This window comes from Macaca fascicularis, chromosome 5 (assembly GCF_037993035.2).
Source record: "Macaca fascicularis isolate 582-1 chromosome 5, T2T-MFA8v1.1".
In the NCBI taxonomy this organism is placed as follows: Eukaryota; Metazoa; Chordata; class Mammalia; order Primates; family Cercopithecidae; genus Macaca; species Macaca fascicularis.
Genome location: NC_088379.1, coordinates 180830530 through 180854179, shown reverse-complemented (window position 1 = coordinate 180854179; position 23650 = coordinate 180830530). Strand labels below are relative to the sequence as shown.

Sequence of the window (23650 nt, the reverse complement as noted above, 5' to 3'; positions counted from 1 at the left end):
TGTAACTTAAAAGAAGCCCTAAAGGAGATGTCTAGGGAGTTTACAATGTTTATTTTATGCTAATTATGCTGATGAGTACATTTTGCTGCTATAAAACACTAGATTACAATTTCTGCTTTCAGGTATATGATCTAAGCAATTACATACTAAAACTCCACAGTAGTGTTTTCTAATATTAACAAAATTAAAAGGGGAAAAATGCGGAAATTAACTCGTCCACATAGAGATACAGTGTAATTAGATTATATTTTCTAACTTCACTTGGGCAATTTCATTTCTCCTTTCTACTTTTCCATTAGAGTTTGCTGCCCACCAACCCCAACCATCAATATTTCAGCATACATCAACTTAAATCTATCTCTGGGATATAGTACAAATTCTTCTCTAATCCACAAGTATTGTTAGAAGCAGTGTCAGGGACAAGCAGATGAGGAAGGCAGAAACAAAAAATAAATAATCCCCATGATGGGGCAGGAATAAAAACAGAAGTCTTTCTAAATAAACTGAGGATGGATTAGATCAAGGAAATGTGTTTGGGATCCAAAGAAATACCAACAGGAAATGTGATGACTTTGCCATAATTATCTCAGTCTGTTCATGCCACATCTATAGCGGGTCCTCTGAGTCCTTAATTCTTGTTCTTACCACAGAAAATGTGTACTTGAGCAGATCTCCAATATCATGTTCTGAAAGGCCTGAAGAAATCTGCATAGAAAAATGTTTCTGATTCAATATTTCATACTTTGATCAGACATTCCAAGCTCACCCTTATCAACAAGAAAAAACAGTGCAGCTGACAACACTCCAATTATCAGTGATTCCAGTTTGAAATTTTTTTAAAGAGATAGGGTCTCACCATGTTGCCCAGACTGGCCTCAAACTTTTGGGCTCAAGCAATCCTCCCACTTCAGCCATTTAAGTAGCTGGGGTTACAAGCATGCATCACTACCCTCCTGGCTGGGTCTGAAGTTTTTAGTGACAAAGTATAAACTATGCTTCTCTTTACCTTAGGTCATACACTATTTTTATGTGCAGTAACACATAAAATAAAGTAAAATAGTTGAAAAATGAAGTATTTTTACCAGATAATTGGAATATATAAAAATAAAGGCTGGGCATGGTGACTCACGTCTGTAATCCCAGCACTTTAAGCCAAGGAGGGCAGATCACTTGAGGCCAGGAGTTTGAAATCAGATTAGCCAACATGGTGAAACCCTGTCTCTACTAAAAATATAAAAATTAGCTGGATGTAGTGGTACACACCTGTAGTCCCAGCTACTCAGAAGGCTGAGGCACAAGAATTGCTTGAACCCGGGAGGTGGAGGTTGCAGTGAGCCAAGATCACGCCACTGCACTCCAGCCTGGGTGACACAGATTCCGTCTCAAAAAAAAAAATTAATTGATTAAAATAAAAATAAAATGAATATACTATACTTTAAAACTGAAAAAAACAATAGCTGAAATTTAGATCTCAATGGATGAATTTATTAGTTGATTGGATACCCCAAAAGTCACTATTAGTGCAGTGGAACATAAATAAATGGTATATGCCAAAATCAATGCATAGAGAAAAAGAGAAACAGAACAAAGCATAAGAGACAGATAAGGTAGGCAGAAAAGTTAAACATGTGTGGAAGAGTAGAATAAGGAGAGGAAAGGAATAATATAGTGGAACCAAAGAGAGAGAAAGAATGAGAAATTTCTGAAACTGATTTTAAAACTAAGATCTCTGAACTACCAAGCTCCAAGGAGGATAAGTTAAAGTGATACCTTATTCATGCACATCACAATAAATGCCAAAAACCACAAAAAGAAAATGTTAAATCTTAAAAATGGTCATGTTACAGCAAAGATCAATAGAAATAATGGAAGTCAGAATGCAATGAAATTACATTTTAAAGTTCTGAGAAAAAGATAACTAACAACTCGGCAAACATAGTATTTAAAAATGGAAGAATATGAACATTTTCATTGTAAGTTTTCATACAAACAAAACCTAGTAAATTCATTGCTAGTAGACCCATTCTAGAAAAAAAAATGTCAGGGCTTTCTTTAGGTAGAAGGAAAAGAAACATGAAAATGTTAGAGATAGTGAAGATCATCAGAAAGGGAAAATATGTAGATAAATATAAATGAATATTAACTATGCAAAATGATCATTGTAATGTCTTATGAAATTTAAAATATTTGTAGCACTAAATTATATGAAAACAGTAACACAAAAGAGAGCAGGATAAATGGAGTTAGTATTAGCATTAAAGAAGAGGTAAAAGTAATCATTTGTATTAAACTATAATGAGTCAAATTTACATGCTGGAATCTCCAGGGTAATTACAAAAAAGGACAGTAAATAAACATACTGTTAGCAAGTTAATTGAAGGAAAGTGTAACTAATTAAAAATTATAAATGAGAAAACAAAAATTATAAATGAGAAAAAGTTTGTATACATAAATAAAACTATAACAGTTATATATTGAATAAGAGAAAATAAAATTACAAATCAAAATAAAATGAGCATCTACATTAAAAAATTCAACTCATTACATGGGACACACTTTAATAAAAGATTACAGAATGGTTGAAAGTCAAAGATCAGAAAATGATAAACTATACAAATATTAACCAAAAGAAAGATCTTACGTAAATCAAATATAAAATAGATTTTAAGGCAAGAAATATTACCAAAAAAGAGAAGAACATTGCTTAAAGATAAAGGGGTCAATGAGACTGAAATATATAATAATCCTAAAACTGGTTGCATCCAAATGACATACACAGTTTTCAATTAAATAAAGCAAGAATGACAAAAAAAGAAAGACACAATTAAAGGAAAACTATGTAAATCTATAATCATAATGGGAGATTTTAAGTAATAAATCTCAATAGCTGATAGAATAAATAGATAAAACCCCATAGGATCTGAACAACATACAGAAAAGGACTCAATTGACATATATATGATACTGTACCCAATAAAGATAAACTTCACATTCTTTTCAAATAAACATGGGTGGGCTGCTTATAAAAATAAACCGTGCACAGAGTCATAAAGAAAATTTAACCAAACTTTAAAACACTGAAATCATTCAGAGTGTATTTTTAAATCAGGATAGAATTAAGTCTGAAATCAATAAATAAAACTACAAAATCCACAACTACCTAGAAATTAAAGAATGCATTTCTAAATCTTGGAATCAGAAAAGAAATAAAAAATGGAAGTTAGAAAATACTTAGCACTAAATAGCAAAGTCTAAACATAGAAATTTGTGGGTTGCAGCTAGATCAATGCTTAAGTGGGGGAGGATTATAGCATCAATTATATTTTACCTTTTTCTAATAGAAAAGGAGAAGGAAGAAAATTCAAAGATTTAAGTTTCTATCTTTAAAAATTGGAAAAAGAAAAGCAAATCAAGCCCAAAAAAAATGTAGAAAAGGAAATCATTCCAAAAACAGGTGAAAGCAATGAAATAGTTCACAAACATACAGTAGAGGTAATCAACTAAACCAAATACTGCTTCCCTTATTGATCAAGAAAAATACAGAAAAAATACAAATATCCATATCAGATCCTTCTCAGGAATAAAAAAAAAAAAAAAAAAAAAACACTGTAGAACTTTACTGACATAAAAAAAAAGAATATTATATCCACCTTCACACCAACATATTGGATAACTTGGATGAATGCACACATTCTTCAAAAAGAAATACAAGTTACCAAAGTTGATCGAAGAATGAGAAAATCTAATATTTAGCCTGAATATGAATATAAGTCTACATGTAAAACTTTTCCCACACACAATCTTCCCGGCCCAGATCGTTTCACTGGAGAATTATTTAAAATATTTCAAAAAGAAATGTTACACAAACTCTTTGAGAATATAGTAAAAGAAATCACTTCTCACTTCTTTATATCTTCCCCAAACCTGAAAAAGACGTATAAGAAGGGAACTACAGAGCAATGTCTCTCATAAATTAAACATAAAAATCCTAAACAAAAAAGTAAAGATACATCGAGTTAATGAATTAGAAGATTAAATGTCGTGAAAATGTAAATTCTCTCAAAATTAATCTTCAGATTTAATTCAGTCTTAATAAAAAATCCTAGCAGATTTTTTTGTATGAAAAATGCCAAGTTAATTCTAAAATGCATATGAAAATGTAAATGCCCAAGAATAGCTAAGACAGTCTTGAAAAAGACTGAGGTTTTATACAAACAAGCCTAATGTTTATACTACCCATTATAAAGCTATCTTAATTAAGACAGGGTGGTGGTGATGCAAAGATACACAGACTGACACAAACTGAACAGCATGAGTCCAGGATAGATCTCTTCATATGCCATTAAGTGATTCATGGTGAAGGTGATAATTCAGTGGGGCACAGAATAGACCTTTCAGTAAATGATTCTGCGTAATTGAATACCCTCATGGAAATACGGGGGTGTGTGGAGTGTATATACACACACACACACACACACACACACACACATATATGTATATATATACACACACACATATATGTACGTATGTATATATGGATATACCCAGATAAATACAGTATGCTCATACTGTGTGGAAAAGTTTATAATAATGAGAATAAATGAATAAGCAACAACTACATGCAACCCTATGGATGAAACTCACAAATAATTAAAGAAGCCAGATATAAAAATAATACTGTATTCCATGAATACATATATATACATATATATACACACACACACATATATATATAAAATCTTGACACTAAGCTAACATAATTTTAAAAAGAGAGGGCGATTGTAAAAGTAAATACATAAGGTAAAATATTAAAGCTTTAAAAGAAAACTAATGATAACATCTTATCTTAGGGATAGGAAAAGACTCATTAAATAGGACACAAAAACTGCCAATCACAAGGGAAAACACTGACATATAGGACACTGACATATGGTTACAAACTTATTGGTATAATTTGGATGTTTGTCCTCCCTCAAACCTCATGTTGAAATTTGATCACAATGTTGGAGGTGTGATGGATGTAATGGAAAGGTGTTCGTATCATAGGGGCAGTTCTCTCACGAATAGATTAATGTCTTCTCTCAGGAAAAGGGTGAGTTCTTACTCTAGTTCCCAGGAAAGCTGGTTGTTAAAAAGACACTGGCACTCCCAGCTCCTTGCTGCCTTTCTTGCTATGTGTTCTTTGCACACACCAGCTCCCTTTCACCTTCCACCATGAGTGGAGGCAGCCTGAGACCTTAACCAAATGCTCAATCTTGAACTTTTCCAGACATTAGAATCATAAGCTTAATAAATCTGTTCTCTTTATAGATTACTTAGCCTTGGGCATTCCTTTATAGCAACATGAAACAGACTAACACATTTGCATTCATCAAGATAGCATTAAAAGTGTGAAAAGGGAGAAAATGTTTATAGACCTATAAACATTTATAGCATCTATAAACACAGGATACTTACAACCAAGGAAAAACAAAAACAAAAACAAAACAGACTGGCAAACCAATAGAAAAATGTATAAAAGGGAAGATAAATTCAGAACCTGAATCATCCAAATAACTAAGTAGCATATAAAAAGTTGCTCAATATCACTATCATAAGGGAAATACAAAGTAAAACTGCAAAGAGGTACTGCTACACTCCCAACAGAGGGCTAAAATGCACAATAGCAGATTAGCGACAATGCAGAGTAACTGAAACTCATATACTGCTCAGGGGAATGTGTGGAACAACTGCTTTGGACAACTCATTGGCCGAATCCTCTAACGCCAAACAAATACATGCCCTATGACCAGCATTTCCACTCCTAAGTGTATAGCCAACAGCAATGGGTAATGTTCGTTAAAAGACATGTATTAGAATATTCACAGCATTTCTATATATAAAGTATAAACTGCTCAAGTATACTTTAATAGTACAATGACAAATACAATACATTCATACTCTGTGGAAAAGTTTATAATAATGAGAATAAATGAATAAGTAACAACTATATGCAACCCTATGGATGAAATTCACAAATAATGAAAGAAGCCAGATATAAAAATAATACTGTATTCCATAAATACAAAGCACAAAAATGGACAATATTCATCTATTCTGCTAGTGGTATCCTTGGTGGTGGTAGGGAGTGCTGATAATGTTCTATTTATGCTTAAAAACAAAAATAAAAACAACCTAAGGGAAGAATTTCCTCTGGATGATACGTTTGTGTAGTATGAATCATAATCATCATAGTCAATGAATTCTTTTTAATGAATTACTCAGCCTCCATCTCCTGAAAATTTAACCAAAATTTCTAGCCAGAATCCCTAATTGTTCTAGTCTAAATATTAAAAAATCACTTGCATGAGGGTAATATAACAAGTCTAAAATGTCCCACATATGCCACAGTCCCTCATGAATAAAATATTATTAATTTTTAGAGTAAAAAATAGAGTTCTAAGTTAATTGCTATTTAATCTATTTGGGTTTTCTAAGAAAATCTATTGAGCAGTTTCTTAAGTACATTTTATTTCTAAGAAATATAAATACAGTCTTTATTAAAATTCACAGAAAAACATTTTACTCTTTTATGAAAGTGGCTTGATGCAGCAGAAAAAGTATAATAAGCTATTCAAAAGTACCTATATTTTTGAATAAGTCTATATTTCCCTGTCTCAAATTCATCTTCATCTGTGCTATTTCCTAAGACTTACAGTAAATAAATTCAAAATATCCCATGAAAAGCATTTTGTAAAATGTAGATGAATCTAACATTGGAGAAAATAATTTTTAAAATGGAAAGTATGTTACTTAAACATTATATTTCCACAAATTTTCAAAGATAAAAAGCATTAGGATTTATTGTTTGCATTAAGAGAAAAGGCATACCCTTTTCAGTTCACCCTTTTTCTTCCATTTGGAACTTGGAAAGGAAGGCTGACACATTAGCAAATATCTTGGATCATAAGGACAAGGGTTATACCAAAGAATAGTAGAATGGGAACTGTTAGATGTCTCAATCCTGGAAAACTTGGACTTTTAAGCCACTATAATGTTGCATTTCTCGGTCATGCAGCCAAATCTCAGGTCAACTCTTAGGTTACCTATTTTCAAATCATATTTTACAAAGTGGAATTCTCAATTAGTCAATAATGTCAAGTACTTACAGCTTTCTTAATTTCTCATCTTTAAATGTGATTACCATGTTTCATCACCCGAGCATACATGGTTATTAAAATGCAGTCACTACTGTCTATAGTAATATTATAAGCAGAATTGGTGTCATTTGCCTTACCAAATGTATTATTTACCTATGTTTTTATCTCATTAATATCACATATTATTTAGTGAAAAAATTAATCCATATATATTTGTTGCATCATTTCATTTCATTCATGTTGGCACATAGTATAAATCATGGCCAGGAACTAAAGCCAGTTATTTAAGATACAAAGAAAACAAGAAGTAAACAAAGGAGGAAAAAAAAGCTGCTTCAAGAAACTTACAGCAGAAGAGCTAGACACACAGCAGACATATATGTTGTCTAATCTACCAACAACCATTGTCACTTGTCTCTTTCCCTGCCAACAAAGTCCCACATTCTTTTGGTACAGGTGGAATTACACTGATCTCAGGGAGGAAAGGCTGTTTACCTGTTCCTAGAAGGAGAATGATGATTGGTCTATGCCAGTCATAGTAATTTCATCATCCTTGGACAAGTAGAGGCCTAAGTGTGGGCATCTGATCCAGCTTCAGCTAAGGAGATACAAGTGGAAATCTATGATGTTATTCTCCTGCCCTGCTGACTGGAACACTGATGTGATGCTGTCGCTGCAGCAGCTGTCTTGCGTCCCCGAAGGAAAGGCCAAGAAAACTGCAGAGATGCTGCCGTTCTAACGGTATTGTTGTACCATCTTCAGGCCTCTTGTTATATGAAAAAAAGGAAGTCTGTTTTAGTTGCTGATTTTCTGTTTATTTGCACTCGACTTCATTTCTAATAGACACAAATAAATGTATGAAACAATATGCAATAGCTGCTATAATACAGAATGAACACATACTTGGAGGAATAAAGAAAAATGTGCCTATGATCTAGGTGGCCAAGAAGGCTGCATAAAAAAAAAAGTTGGGACTGGAACTTTGAGACAGAAATTATTTTTCTCTGCCTAAAGTATAATGGCACATAAAGAGAAGTAGTGGAACACGAGGACGAACAGACAGGCAGAGACAGAAGGATGGAAAGTCATGTAGATCATGGTAAGAATTGTGGATTTTACTTTATAGGGGCTGGGGAGTCTTTGAAACATTTTCAACATGCTAATGATATTTTTAAATCACACAAAAATCCCATTTTGTGATTTACTAGTATCATCCTGACACTATTTTGAAAAGGCCTCTGGGGGACATGGTGGCAAAACATATGCAAGTAGATGACAAGGACAGGGGTTGAACTAATAAACTGGAAGCACGGGAGAGGGAGAACTTAAGGAAGATTTGTGGACTTCTGCCTGACTGAATAGCTTAGCCCATTCATTGAGAGAGAGAATTCAGTAGGAGCACCAGGTCTGGGTAAAGCTCTATAAAGAGATATTGAATGCAAAATGTCAGTGCGACATGTAGGTGGAGATTCCTAAAATTAAAATACAGAAGTCTGGATAAGCATTTCATATACAATTTTGAGCAACACCAATGTCTGAGGGATAAGTACAGGAAACAAAAAAGAGGCTGAAAAGACAACTGAGCAGAGGTACAATAAATAAAAATAATATAGAAAATAATATGCTGAATGTCAAAGGAGAACATTCTCAAGCAGGTTAAATATTTCAGACAGGCCAAGTAAAGTTAAGACTGAAGTATCCATCCTGCATTTGAGGATTGAGAAACAGGTTGTTAATTAGCAAAATTAGTAAAACCCCCACTAGTCAAAGATGAGTCCTCATTTTACTTGCTACTTTAGCAGCAGTAGTTGCCACGTTGGACCACAGTTGAATCCACCCTCCTGCAACATCTCTTTCACTTGCCTTTTAGAAAAGTGCTTTCTTTTGGTTCCCCTACTACTTCAGTGCCTTCTCCCCATTCGTTTTTTTTAACCTTTTTGTTTTGATTCCTCATCATCTTTCTGAACTCCAAACTTTAGAACGTCCTAGGGATCAGTCGTTGGATCTCTTCTCCACACTGTTCTCTCGGTGATCCCATCCAGTTTTAGAAATTTAAATACCATATAAATTTACCCCCATGTTTTTATCTTGTGTATAATTCATATTTATAATTTCCTGTTTAACATCCCCACATGGATTTTAAACAGAATCTCACATTTAAGTTATTAAAAAAAAAAAAACTTACGATGTTCCCCACAAAATATGCTCCTAGTTATTTTTTTCTAATTCAGTAAATGGCCACCAATTTGACTACAGTAAATAGCTACTGACGACTGCTGCTATGGTTTGACTGCATCCCCTAAATTTCATGTGTTGGAAACTTAATCCCCAATGTGGCAGCACTGAAAGGTGGGGCCTTTATAAAGTGATTAAATCATGAGGGTTCTGCTCTCATGAACGAATTAATCCATTCATGAATTAATGAATTAGTGGCTCAATGGATTAGTAGGTTATCATGGGAGGGGAAGTGGTGGCTTATAAGAATATGAAGAGACCTCAACAAGCATGTTAAGCATGTTAGCACACTCACCCCACTCGCCTTGTGATTTCCCGCACTTCCTTTGGACTCTTCAGAGTCCCGACCAGCAGGAAGGCTCTTAGGCTCTTACCAGATGTGGCCTCTTGATCTTGGACTTCTTAGCCTCCATAATGGTAAGAAACAAACTTATTTTTACAAGTTACCCAGTTTCAGGTATTCTTTTGTAAGCAACAGAAAATGGATGAAGACAACTAGGTATAAAGAATAACTGCTGTTTCCTTAATTTGATTTAATATGAATCTCCTTCTGGTGATAGAGACATTCCATTTGAGAAATGTATGAGTATGTATGTGTATGTTGACATTTTAGTAAAGACTATGTGTAAATATTTAAAAGCATTAATAGAGACTATTTGCAGTACTGCTAATAAAAAACTGGGTTTTATTTTTCCAATTCTAATACATTTCTTATTAGTTTACATGTCATTACCTACTTACTTATTAAACAGCCCATGACAAAAGGAAATCAGTACATCAAAAAGATATCTCCACTCACATGTTTACTGCAGCACAGCAGCACTATTGCCAAAATATGGGATCAAACTTAAAGTCCATCAACAGATGAATGGATAAAGAAAATGTGGTGTATACACACAATGAAATATTATTCAACCATAAAAAAAAATGCTGCCATTCATGGCAACATAGATGAGCCTGGAAGACATGTTAAGTGAAATAAGCCAAGAACAGAAAGGTAAATAGTGCATGTTCTCACTCTTATGCAGAAGGTAAAAAAGTTGGTATCATACAACTAAAGAGTAGAATGCTGCTTATGAGAAGCCACGAAGAGTAGCAGCATAGGGGAGATAAGAAAAGATGGATTAAATGTACAAAATTACAGCTATATAGAAGGAATACGTTCTAGTGTTCTAAGCACTATAAGAAGACTATAGTTAATGATAATTTATTACATGTTTTCAAATAGCCAGAAGAGAGGACTTTGAATGTTCCCAATACAAGACATGATAAATATTTGCGGTGACAGATATACTATCCTGATTTGATTACTCTATATTGCATATCTCATAAATATGTGCTCCATAAGTACATATAACTATGTTTCAATGAACAAAATTAATTAATTAAAAAATGACAAAAAGCCCATGACAAAGATCAAAATATGAGAATTGGAGAAATAAGCAGCAAAATACAATTTTAATTGAAAATTATACTTTTATATTCCAGTTGAGGAATTTTGTTCCCACAAGTTTCAAGATTCAAAGTTCTATTTTGTTTGTAGGTTCAATGTGCCTGAGTCATCTGTGCTATAGAGGCATACAAGTGTTCCAGGTTAAAATAGCATTTCTAGCAGATCCTGACAGAATCTCTTCCCACTTTCCACTTAAACACCATACTGAAGATTTGTTGTTTGCCTCCCCACCACCTCCATTCCCTTCTTTGTGCAATCACTACATTTGTATTTGATGACCCTCTCCTCTGCTTCAGTCCAGGTTTAGGTAAAATTCCAGTCCCTGAACTAGAGCAGGTGATTCCAGTTTATACTCATCATTTCCCTAGCCATTTTAATGGTTCAGTGATGGGAAAATAGCTCAAATGTGTTTATTTTTTTTAATAAATGTTTAAACAGATTTATTTCTAATAGCCAAAAACTGAAAACAACCCACTAACCATTAGTAGGCAAAGGAATTTAAAAAAGGACTATATCCATATAATGGAATATTCTGCACCAATAAGAAGGAATGAACTAGTGATACATGCAACAAATGCATAAATATCAAGATAATTATACTGAGAACAATACAGACAAAAAGTATACAATGTATCATTCTATTTATAGAAAGTTCTAGAAAATGCAAACTAATATTTAGTGACTGCAAGCAATCAGTGTTTGCCTGGGTCAAATGTGTTTAATCTTGAAATTTAGGACTTTCATGGGCACTACTAGAAAAAGCAGCTTTCTCTTCTGTGGACTAAACCACAGAGAGTCTGAAATCAGAGAGGATATAAGTTATCTCACTATCATGAGGAGGTATGTAGAATTGCTTGAGGCTACTACCTGGAGCTTGAAAAAAGCCAGTACAGTAGAGAGGGGCTGAGTCACAATGACATCAATTTAACACTGAAGCTAGTTATGAATGATACATACAATCGTCCAACTCTATCCTTAGATTCTTTTTTAGTTACATGAGCTAGTAAAGTGAGTATATTTTCTGTTACCTACAGCTGGAAGAACCCTAATTGGCACTTACCACAGGAAAAATACACCAAAAAACTCACAGTCACACATAAAATAAGGTCTCAGCATCAACGACATTTTAATCTCGGAGGAATTTCCTCTAAACACTAAGGTACTATAATTGGTGTCATAGGTACCACGTGAAAGGAACTATAGTGTCATAGGTGGACCATCCGCAATGCTGCTAGAAATTGTAGAAGCCTTTCTCCCAGGACATACGTATAAATGTACATTGTCATTGCCTCATCAAATGCCCCCAATTTAGAAAAACAAGATCAGTATCAACCAGAAAGTAACAGAGCTATTAAACCATGCATGGCCTCGGAGCTGTAGGACTGTCTTTCTCATTTCCATCATGTACCTTTTCTGTCCTCCTTCACTCAGTCCATGATCCCCGCCCTTATATTTACTCAGTGACCATGGCTCCTAGTTTAAAAAAAAAAAAAAAAAATTGAGAGAAAAAGTGAGGTAAGACAATAGTACTACACTCTAAGGAAGTGTAGCTCTTCAGCAACATATTATAAGTGGAAGCAAAAAGTACTTTTATTTTTTTTCATGTATTTCCCCATTGATTGAGTCAATGCAGAAAGGAGAAAATTCCATCTCAGGAAAAAAGAATCTACTAGATAATAGAGAGTCTGCTAGACAATGCCTATTAGATTAGGATATTGACATAAGATTTCTATCAATGTTGATATAAGAAGGAGATCTGACATTGATCACATAGTGATATAACTGATCCAGTATCTGAGAAGAAAATGTTTGGGGCCTGCAGAAACCTACACATTCTGTACTTTGGTCATCAACAGCCTATATGGGCCATCTCTCATTCAGGAGTAGGAATGAGCATACTATCAGCTAAGATAAAGAGTCTGCAGGATGAGATGGCTAAAATAATGATTATGAAAATAAAAAAGACAATAGCAGAATAAAAATCTACATTAAAGAACAATAAAGAGCCGAACTGAAATTGCAAAAAAAAAAATCAATGATTCAGAGAACAAAGTGAAAAAACTCTTCCAAAACACTGGAAAATAGACATTTTTTTTTAAATTTAGAGAGAAATTGAAAGACACAGTACACAAAGAAGGAAACTTCAAACTAAAATATTAAAAATATTTTTAGAAAAAGCTAAAGCACAAGTAAAAAAAACTACAGAAACAAAAACAACAATTTGAGATGTAGCCAAAAAAAAAAAAAAAACAGCAACAACAAAGACAACTCATTTACTGGGTTTAAAAAAAGACTCTAATTAGGCAGATCAAAAGTGCTTTTGTTTTAAGCAATATACATATTTTGCTTAAATATATAGGTACACATACTTTGCTTAAATATATATATGTATGTATGTATGCATACAGTTAACTATCCATACCTAGGTATATTAAGGCAAATTCAAGGCTAATTTATTTCTTTACACTCTAATGAGCAAATAAGAATTTTGTAAAAATAGTACATACAAGTGGAAAAAAAACAGATTGGCATCATTTTTCACCATTGCACAAAATTCCCAATTCAGTGATATAATTACTTTATTAAACTGAAGAACTATTGTGTTCTGGCTTTTTTTTTTCTCTCTTTTTTGAGACCGGGTCCTGCTGCATCACTCAGGCTGGGGTGCAGTGTCCCGATCATAGCACACCCTCTCAAACTCCTGAGCTCAAGTGACCTTCTTGCTTCAGCCTCCCGAAATGAGACTACAGCACACACTAACACTTCTGGCTAATTTCTTTTTCTTTTTCTTTTTTTGTAGACATAGGGTGTCGCTATGTTGCCCAAGCTGATCTTGAACTATCCTCAAGTGACCCTCCTGTCTCAGCCTCTCAAAATGCTGATCTCACTCTTCTATAAGTCGCCAAAGTATCATCCATATGTGAAGGGAAAACAAACAGAAAGACATTCTCATACTGGGAAGATTTAGAGGGCAATTTACACATGTATTCTTCTTTAAAAAGTACTTGAAAAAAATTACAGTCTTTTTAAAAATGAATCAAAACAAACAGCTCAAATATGAAAGTCAATGTAATTTTTAAAATGTATTAAGCAAAGAAACTGGAATATGGCTATGAAAATGCAAATAACAAAGTAATGACTGAAAGAGAAGACAGATAACCTAAAATGTTCATTATCAAAACTTTAAAATCATATATTGTTTTCCTAGGTACTAGAGCTGAGGAGAAGAATAGAAGAAAACAAAGATATGGTAAATTTCTCATTTAACAAAGGTAATCAATAGACACAATTTGTTTCCTGATATTTAGGGAAAAATCGACTCACAATGTTAGAAATTGACACAGTCATCTTATAATTAAAAAAACACAAAATTACAAAAATTATGAAATGAAATCTTGAATTTTACTATTTTTGTTAAAATATATCATAAAATTGAAAGAAAAAACTGGGAAAATATTAACATATACATAAAACATCTTAATATGAAAAGAGTAGTTATAAATCAATCATTTCATAAAGTCTACACAGTTAATTTAAAAGGCATGTCAGAGTTACATTTCTGCATTTAAAAATTAATATATACATATATACACATATACATTAAAAGCTAAAAGAATATACAGTTCAAGGTAAATATTTGGCTATTTTGAGATGGTAAAATTCGGGGAAGTTTATTATTTCATTGACTTTTTAAACTTTCAGTAATCACTGCACAATTTACTCATTCACTCAATAAATATTTATTGAGCAATAACTATGTGCTAGGCAAGAACTGAAAAAAAAAAAATTAAAAAAAATCCTGCATGCTCAGAGCTTTTATTCTTGTAGCAGGGAATCACAAAATTAGCACGAGGGCTCGTGTATTTAATCCCAGGCTTGGGGAGGATAAGGTCGGAGAATCACTTGAGGCCAGGAGTTCAAGCCCAGCCTGGGCAACACAGCAAGAACCTATATCTACAAAAACACAAAAATTAGCCAGGTGTGGTGCGTGTACCTCTAGTCCCAGCTACTCAGGAGGCTGAGGTGTGAGGACCACGTGAGCCCAGGAAATCGAGGCTGCAGTGAGCTATGATCATGCCACTGCACTCTAGCCTGGATGACAAAGTGACACTCTGTCGTTAAAAAAAAAAAAAGGAAATCAGCAAAATGAATAATTATACATATATATAAAAATATATATGTATATGTGTAATATATATCACAATTATCTTGAGTTATATATACACACACATATACACACACACACACATATATATACACACACACATCTCTCAAGATAATTTGTGGAATAGAGGAAAATAAAAATACTGGAGCGAAAAGGGAAAAGGAGTTCTGGAGACAGAGCTCACATTGTAATTGTTTTAAAAGAGAGCATAGGAAGACCTCAAAGGTGATACCGAGCAGACATTTCAAGGAAAGCAAAATATAAAGACATCCGGTGAAAAAAAGCTTGCTAAAAAGAGGGAGCACAAAAATAAAGACTCTGAGATGTGTTTCTGGGAATTTCTGAGAAATCGTAAAAAAAATCAATAAAAGTACCTAAAAATGTCTATTCAAAGGTCAGAGTTATACCAGGATGCAGAGATTCAAGGTAGTTTTGTTAAACTCACTTTTATACACTTCTGAATTGTGTAATTTTTCTGTAATGGAAATGTATTGCCTTTATTACTAAAAAATAAAACCCTAAAAACATGTTGTTGAAATATCAGTGTTTAAAATGTAAATATACTATATGCTCAGAGCTATGCAAAAAATATGTCTTCTCATATAATCCATAGGTGCTCACTCTTTGGAAAACATCTGGAAAATGCAGTAAACTGAAAGGAATTTTTAAAAAATCATCCATTGGCCCACTAACTTGAACTCTTCTTGTCTGAATCCATAATTCTAAATGAGCATTATTATCATTGTGATATATAGCATCATACATTATTAAGGATAAATAGGATTTCAAAAGTCTCTTAATCAGTGTATCTCAAAGTGTGGTTCTCAAGTATTTCGCATCAGAATTGACTCAGACACTTGCTAAAAATGCAGAATTGTGAATCACATCCCAACTCTTATAAATGAGAACCTTGGAGTGGAGCTTTTCAATATCACTCTTAGACAATTTAAGTACACAGTAAGGCTTAAGAACTACTGGCCTAGTTCAATGACTATAAAGATGAGTTGGCAGAAAAACTGCCTCTGGTATCTTCTACTGACTGAAATTAATCTCTTAAATGTCTAGTTTACCTTTTACATGCTTGAGTTTGCCTGAGCATTTCTGAGTTAACCTTTTACATGCTTGGCAGGCAGTGTTATCTAAGCATTCCCAATATATGTCAAATCATGATGTTCTTAAAAGCTTAGAAGACAAAATAGGTCACAAGTACAGTATTAGCCTACATTAAAATCCTGGATTAGGTAGCAAGTAGAGAAGAATAAGGTCATTATGGCAGTTCTAGTTTGGGCTCACAAAATGACCACTACACCAGTATGAATTCCATCTTGGTCAACAAAACACAGGAGTTATATGTAAGACCAAACACTGAACATCAAGAGAGCAAGACACTGATCCAAAGATATGGAAAGATGAATGGAATTACCTTTATTATCTATTTCCATATACTTATTTTTATACTTTCCTCCATTTTAGCCATGAAAATGAAAATTACATGGATTTGAATCCTGGAACTAGACTTACCCAGATGCTTAGAGGATTACAGAAGCTTTTGTGCTGCAACATGGAAATAATTTTTGATTTGATCAAAGAAGTAATCCACCTCTACTTCAACAGGCTCATTCATATACTTTCAATGTGACCATTCTGAGAGAGTTATCCAAAGAATAATAGAAAAGGGAGAGGCCGGGCGTGGTGGCTCATGCCTGTAATCCCAGCACTTTGGGAGGCCAAGGCGGGCCGAGGTCAGAAGTTCGAGACCACTCTGACCAACATGGTGAAACTCCGTCTCCACTAAAAATACAAAAAGTATCCAGGCATAATGGCGTGCGCCTGTAATCACAGGTACTTGGGAGGCTGAGGCTGGAGAATTGCTTGAATCCGGGAGGCGGAGGTAGCAATGAGCCTAGATCGTGCCATTGCACTCTAGTCTGGGTGACAGAGTGAGACTCTGTCTCCAAAAAAAAAAAAAGAAAAAGAGAGAGAGAAAAGAAAAGGGAGAAATCACATATTTTCAAGGATAAACTCGGAATTTTTGAAGTAAATATTCCATTCAGAGAACACTATGAAAGGAAATAAGTAAATATTTGTCATAGAAAAGATACAAGATTATTTCTTCAATAGGGCGTGGCAAGAAAGTATACTCCTATTTTTATAAATAGAATCACTGCTCATTAAAAAAAAAAAAAAGACTTGAGGACCTCTGCCATAAATTGCTATGTAATCCCCAGGACCCTCGCTCCTCTTCTAATTAACCTGGTTTGTGAGTTGGGTTTTGCATGTTGAGTTTTTGAAGCAGGATGAGCCTTCATGCTTCTCTGTCTATCAAACTTAGGATTCCCCATATGGCAGAAAGTCACTTAATACTGGCATATTCATGTTCTGGGAAAAGGTGTTAAAAATTATTTTGGCAAGTCAATTTGGGAAAACCAGGAAAGAAAATCAAATGGACACTTAGAAGTTTGAATATCAAAACAAACAAACAAACAAACAAAAACAGGGCCAGGCACAGAACCTCATGCAGACCAAGTTGGGTGGATCGTTTGAGCCCAGGAGTTCCAGACCAGCCTGGGCAACATAGTGAGATATCTTCTCTACAAAAATTAAAAAAAAAAAAAAAAAATTAGCCAGGAGTGGTGGCACGTGCCTGTAGTCCCAACTACTCAGAAGGCTGATATGGGGGGATTGATTGAGCCTGGGAGTTCGAGGCTGCAGTGAGCCATGATCGCACCACTGCACTCCAGCAGGAGACCCTGTCTCAGAAGAAAAAAGAAAAGAAAAAAGAAGTGAAAAAAATGGGAAAAAAGGGTCTACATAAAGTAACTAAACTAAAACCATCTTCAGTATATGCATAATATATTGACAGAGACCTGAAATAAGTCTGATTTTAATTCGCTAAGTAAAGGGCTATATCACCCAAGGCAGGGCGCAGGCACAGATCTGATAGGTTGGTAATCTACATATTAGTCTGCCTAAGTCAAATACTATGCTCTTAGCCAACATAAAATTTCCCTTAAACATGAGCTAATGAATTAATTTTGAAGGTGAGATATTATGCCCAAAAAGCCACTATTGATATGTAAATTTTAGTGAAACATATCCACTATTATATTTTCAGGAATAAATTCATTTACTTAGTAGTTTATGGTACTTCCAAGTAAAGCTTCAGAAGTAGAATAGTACATGAACATTACTATCTCAAGAGGCAACCAAGTTGCCAAGAGACTTGATCGCCTGTTGAGCCAGTAATGTTCATGTACCATTCACCTGCACGGCATAAAGTACTCTGTAGCAGTACTTCTCAAACTCCACATTGCATAAGAATCACTTGGGGCTTGTTAAAACACAGATTCCTGAGCCCCTCCCTGAGAAATTCTGATCTGGTAGGGACCTGGCCTAAAGATATGTATATCTAACAAGGTCCCAAGAGATGCTTATGCTGCTAGTCCAAGGTACACTTTGAGTAACAGTGCTATAAGTAGCATCTAGTACCAAAGTGGGAGAAAGCCTAGAAAACAAACGTATTCAACCTTACAGTTGTACCTAAGGGTAACCATAATCTTGGCTTCAGATATAACTTCCAAAAGCATCTTATTTCTAATATTCTTAACATTTAATTTTAGGCGTGATGGCTACTTATGTACCACGGAGTGCATTGGGATAAGACATTTCTAAGGTAACCAGATCTCAAGTCACAAACGACTTTGCAGCAAATCTTATTTTAATGAGCAAACCAATACATTATATAAGTATTGGAAAAATAATTTTTAACTAGTATTTTAAGTAAACTTTCTATATGATGAGACCAAAACACGTGCATATTGTTTGTTAACTACAACAATTATTTTAACCATGCAAAAATGATTTAGACTTTAATTATTTAAACTTCTGACTTAGTCACTTGAAGAAATATAATACATGAGAAAACCATGTTGGTGATCCATTCTGTAGCTCTTTAGAGAGGGAGCACAAAGATGAGTGTCACAGTCCGAGGTTCTAAGCCAGTTTTTCCCTTAAAAATTTTGCAAACATAATTTTTACGTGTTCAGTGTCCTCATTAAGAAAATAACGGTGTTAGAGTAACTGGTCTTAAGGATCCTTCTATCATAAATTCCGAAATGATCCTTTCAAACCTGTTTGCCTTAAAAATAAAATGGTCCATAACTCGTTTCATTAAAAGCCACCCATAATATTTTATCTTAAAGAATCAAACGTAATTAAATGTTAGCTATTTCTTATTAACCAACTATTCATTTTTTGAGACTTCATGTGGAGCTGTTTGTATTGGATAATGAAGAGTTTTTTTTTTAATAGCACATTAAACATGAGTGCTTCGTGTAATAAAAATTATTTTCTACTTTCCAATTTGAAAGTAAGTTTTTTTGTGTGCGTGATATGAAATTGAACTTACTATACATCGCTGTGAATGAGTCTGCCTGGGATACTGGCACATGCTTACAGCTAAAAAAAATACATATGAAGAATCTTGAAGAAGAAAACAATAAACCTAAGCACAAGAAAAATTGTTTAAGGACCTCTACCTTGAGTTCTCCATCTCAGAACATCTGAATGTACAAAACAAGTATTGACTGTTATATCTTCACTGACATATGGAAATTTATTTCTTACACTTTTGCTAGAATTTATCTGAACATGACAATTATCAATCATCCTTATCATAGCAAATAACATTGTTAAATTACCTCCTGTATTATCTTAATTATAGATTTATATTACTGTCTATTTCTATGGTGCATTTTTAAAATTAGAATGTAGAATTATAGAATTTTATAAGAAGTTTACTGAACTACACATTGTAAGTACATTTAGCTCAATAAAAAGTAAGACTTCTATCATTATATATAAAAATTATTTTACTCAAGTAGCTGATAATGTGACATCTGGAAGGCATGTGCCAGCTGTGGCTCCAACATCAAGTTCTTTTTTTTCTTACAAAATCTAGCCTATTTGAAATGTTTGACTAGTCACTGAAGTGATACCTGTCTAGTCACTGAAATCAGATGAAAATAACCTGAACTGTGTCTTCTAAAGTGACAGCCCATGCTTTAAGTGGGAACTTTTCAAATCTTTCTAATTAATCATAATGGGAATTTTTCTTCTACTATACAAAGCGGATCATTTTATAGTGTTTCTACCAATTTTTATTACCAAAGTTGCAAGTCCTTAGTGAACATTGTAAGTAAACTCAAATAAGAAAAATGCTTTTCTCTACGTTTTGTTTCCTTATAGAACAGATTCTTTGGGATAATTTCTAAAATTCTCTTCAGGTATCCATATCTAATTTCTTGCTCACAAATCTCAAGGAATAGTCTTATCAACAATGAAAAAATAATCACGATATTTTTTTTAACAGGATAAAGCACAGTCTTGGATATTGAAAAGTACCAATCAAATCTTGAGTTTCATATGTTTCTGATACAAAAGAAAAGGAGCATGAATTAATAAGAAATTCCTTCCAGTATCATCTCTTTTTTTTTTTTTTTTTTGGACGGAGTCTTGCTCTGTCACCCAGGCTGGCGTGCAGGGGCACAGTCTCGGCTCACTACAACCTCCGCCTCCTGGGTTCAAGAGATTCTCATGCCTCAGCCTCCCAAGTAGCTGGGATTACAGACATGCGTCACCACGCCCAGCTAATTTTTGTATTTTTAACAAAGATGGGGTTTCACCATGTTGGTCAGGCTGGTCTCAAAATCCTGACCTCAGGTGATCCACCTGCCTCAGCCTCCCAAAGTGCCAGGATTACAGGTATGAGCCACCACGCCCGGCCTATCCTCATATGATTTCTATAAATTAATATAATTTTGATGAAATCTCTGTTCCTGAAGACACACTGGAAGATACATGACTTCACTTTAATATTTCCATCTGTTCAATGGAACAGATATACAAAATGTAAAATGAGATAATTCAGCAGTTATCAAAAGAAGCAATGATGCTTGCATATACGTAATTATCATGAATGGCTGGGTAAACTCTAAGTATTCAGTATTACAATTCAGTAATCTGATCAAGGGTTACCTTTCTTGCATACGTTAGATTTCAAAGAAATTCTGGAATACAGGACGAAAATGTGAATGCTTCAACACTGTTAGAATTACATTTTAGTTTTCATTAAAGTATTTAGGTAACAAAATTAGGTACTCTGGAGAATTTACACATTTCATTAATAGTGACAAACTAATCATTCATGTTGGACTTCTAGTATCCATCAGGGTAAAACAATAAAACAAACAAACAGAAACCTGTTCTTAAACTTCTCCCAGTTAAAAACCTGCCACTGGCCCTGCCCCTCCTTTCCCAGACTAAAGGATACAAGATAGAGTCTACAGAAAACAGCAACAACAAAAGCGCTCTAGCCCTAGTCTTCCCTATACTGGGAGCACTGTTTTTCTGGCCTAAATTAATGTATGGCTTTCTAATCTATGGGATTATTATGTGACTAATGAGTAACTTAAAAATATTTAGAACACCACTATTTATCATTAGAAATAAGAAGAATAAAGAATGGTAAAACTTTCAAGTAAGCATATTTAACATCTTCAGATGTCCACAGTTCTTTAAGCAGTTCTATTAATAACACAAGAGAAAGTCAGAGTAATGTAAACAATAACATTCAATCAGTTATTTTTACATAAAGTTTGTGGAACTCAAGAGCTTTACTTTCCATATATGCCCTTTGAAATAGGTCATTGCTTTAAAACTTCCCAGGAACTCTAAAGCCACCATTTGTAACATTAATCTCCAAACAATCCAGTAAAGGATGTATCCCAAAATATTAATGAATTGACAACTTTTCAAAAGCACTTAATAACTACACTTAATTTTAGATCATAGGAGGGGAAAGGTTCTCAGACCACCTATCTCAGATGTCTGCCTTCAAAACAGTTAGATATAACTATAGCCATTTTCTTGCACACTTAGGCCAGTGAGGCAGAATCTCAAAAGGATGTAAGAGTGCTTTCTCCAAAGAGTTTGTAATCACCACCCGCCCAGCATCAGCTCCTGGCAAGCAGGGTAATGATAAGGCATAAATCTACAAATAAATTAATGCTTAAACTCCTGTGGACTTCAAATTTATTAATTCTCATAAATTCATTGTCATTTATTTTCTAATTTTTACAACGCAGAAATGTTACTACAGTGCTAAGAATGGCAACTATAACCTCACATTGTTGGACTTTGGCCATTTCGTATCCTTTTATAATGAACTTGTGTTTTTGGATAGTTTTCTCTAAAGGATATTTATGAAAGATTCAGAAATGCAATATCTTTCTTCAAACCCTTGTTAAATATATATAGTACGTATATGTATATATTAACATGCAAAATAACTTATTTTTGATACATGGTTGGACTTTTCATTACTTTTCATTCAAATCAATTGCTTTTAATTAATATAGTTAAAAAGTCTCCTTAAATTGTTTGTTCCTTTCAATCTTTGCAAGCAAAACAAGTCTGGTTTTGGAGAGGGGAGGACAGCAAAGATTCTATTTTACGATCTACTTAATACATAGTATACATGTCTTACATCCAATATCGTTTTTTTTTTTTTTGTTTGTTTTGTTTTTTCTGGAATACATTTCCTTTTTACTCAAACCTTTCTTAGTACAACCCTACTAATAAGACCATCTTCAAAGGGTTACCGTAAATGATCTATACAGAAGTGTCTGGCCGGCGGAGGGATGAGAACAGCAATCTATGCTCTAGACATATACTTAATGGCCATAAAAATAAAACAATGTCCCTCGAAATGTCCATAGTTTACACTGCAATGGTAGTTTAGATACATAAATATTCGCTGTTTGCTGTGCCTTGTAAGAATCAGGTGTGTGGCTCTAAAATCAAGGGGATTATCTCATTAGGCACCATGGTGTGCAAAGTCCTGCAGGACGTACATCACCCTGGTCCGCGACCACAGGGTGGTCAGAGCCCGTCTCGCATGACGCCGCGACAGTTCAAGCATCACCCTCTTCAAGCCTGAGCTTGCCGTATCTCTGCGGCCCCACCGGCTTCTTACCTGGAGGAGGAGGCGGCTGTAGCGGCGGACAGAGAAAGGTGCTGAAGCCGGCCGGCGCAGCTGCGGGGCTAGCACCGCCAACGCGCGGACCCGCCCCGCCCTCCCGGCCTGCTCCGCCCGGGCTCCCGGGGGCGGGGCGGCCGGGCCCGCGGGCTCCGCGGGGCGGGGAAGCGGGCTCCGCAAGCCCCAGAACGGAGCCACGATGTAAGGCGCCGCGAGCCGGGCTCTCCAGGGTCGGCCCCGGATGCCCACGTGACAGCCACACTGGTCGCTGATTGGAGCACCCTGGCGGGGGAGGCGGAAGCGGCTCGTGACCCCTGGAGACTAGGCTGAGGGAAGTTGGTTACCTGGCAACAGGGAAAGTGTGCTGAAGACGCAGCTCCTCCGTGCTGGAGCGAGTCTTTGGGCAGAGGGTTTGCATTGAGGCTGAAAGTGCAGGAAAACAGTGAACCACCGGCGTTCTCACCACCTAACACGTTTTATAGCGAGTCTGCACTTTCTAGGAAAATGAGTCAAATATACAATAAGTCAGTCATCCTGTCTCCTCCTTGGAGGACCTAGAGGAGGGGCTTGAACTATTGCCTGGAATGTGAGTACAGAATGCTGTCTCGCCTGCACTTCAT

At 34.9% G+C, this 23650-nt stretch overlaps 1 protein-coding gene across 8 annotated transcripts in view; it reads right to left on the bottom strand.

The window, feature by feature from the left end:
• The window catches only part of WDR17 (WD repeat domain 17), a 119556-nt gene extending 96287 nt beyond the window's left edge, over positions 1-23269 (bottom strand). For 3 of the 8 annotated variants that reach the window (XM_005556334.4, XM_005556337.4, XM_015451043.3), the window contains exon 1: positions 23028-23269. The gene's annotated coding sequence lies outside the window, so the exon portion shown is untranslated. Of the gene's footprint in view, positions 1-7634; positions 7906-23027 lie in introns of those variants that run through there. The other 5 variants (XM_074040781.1, XM_065545697.2, XM_065545698.2 and 2 more) reach the window with 5 other exon arrangements.
• Between the last annotated feature and the right edge of the window lie 381 nt (positions 23270-23650).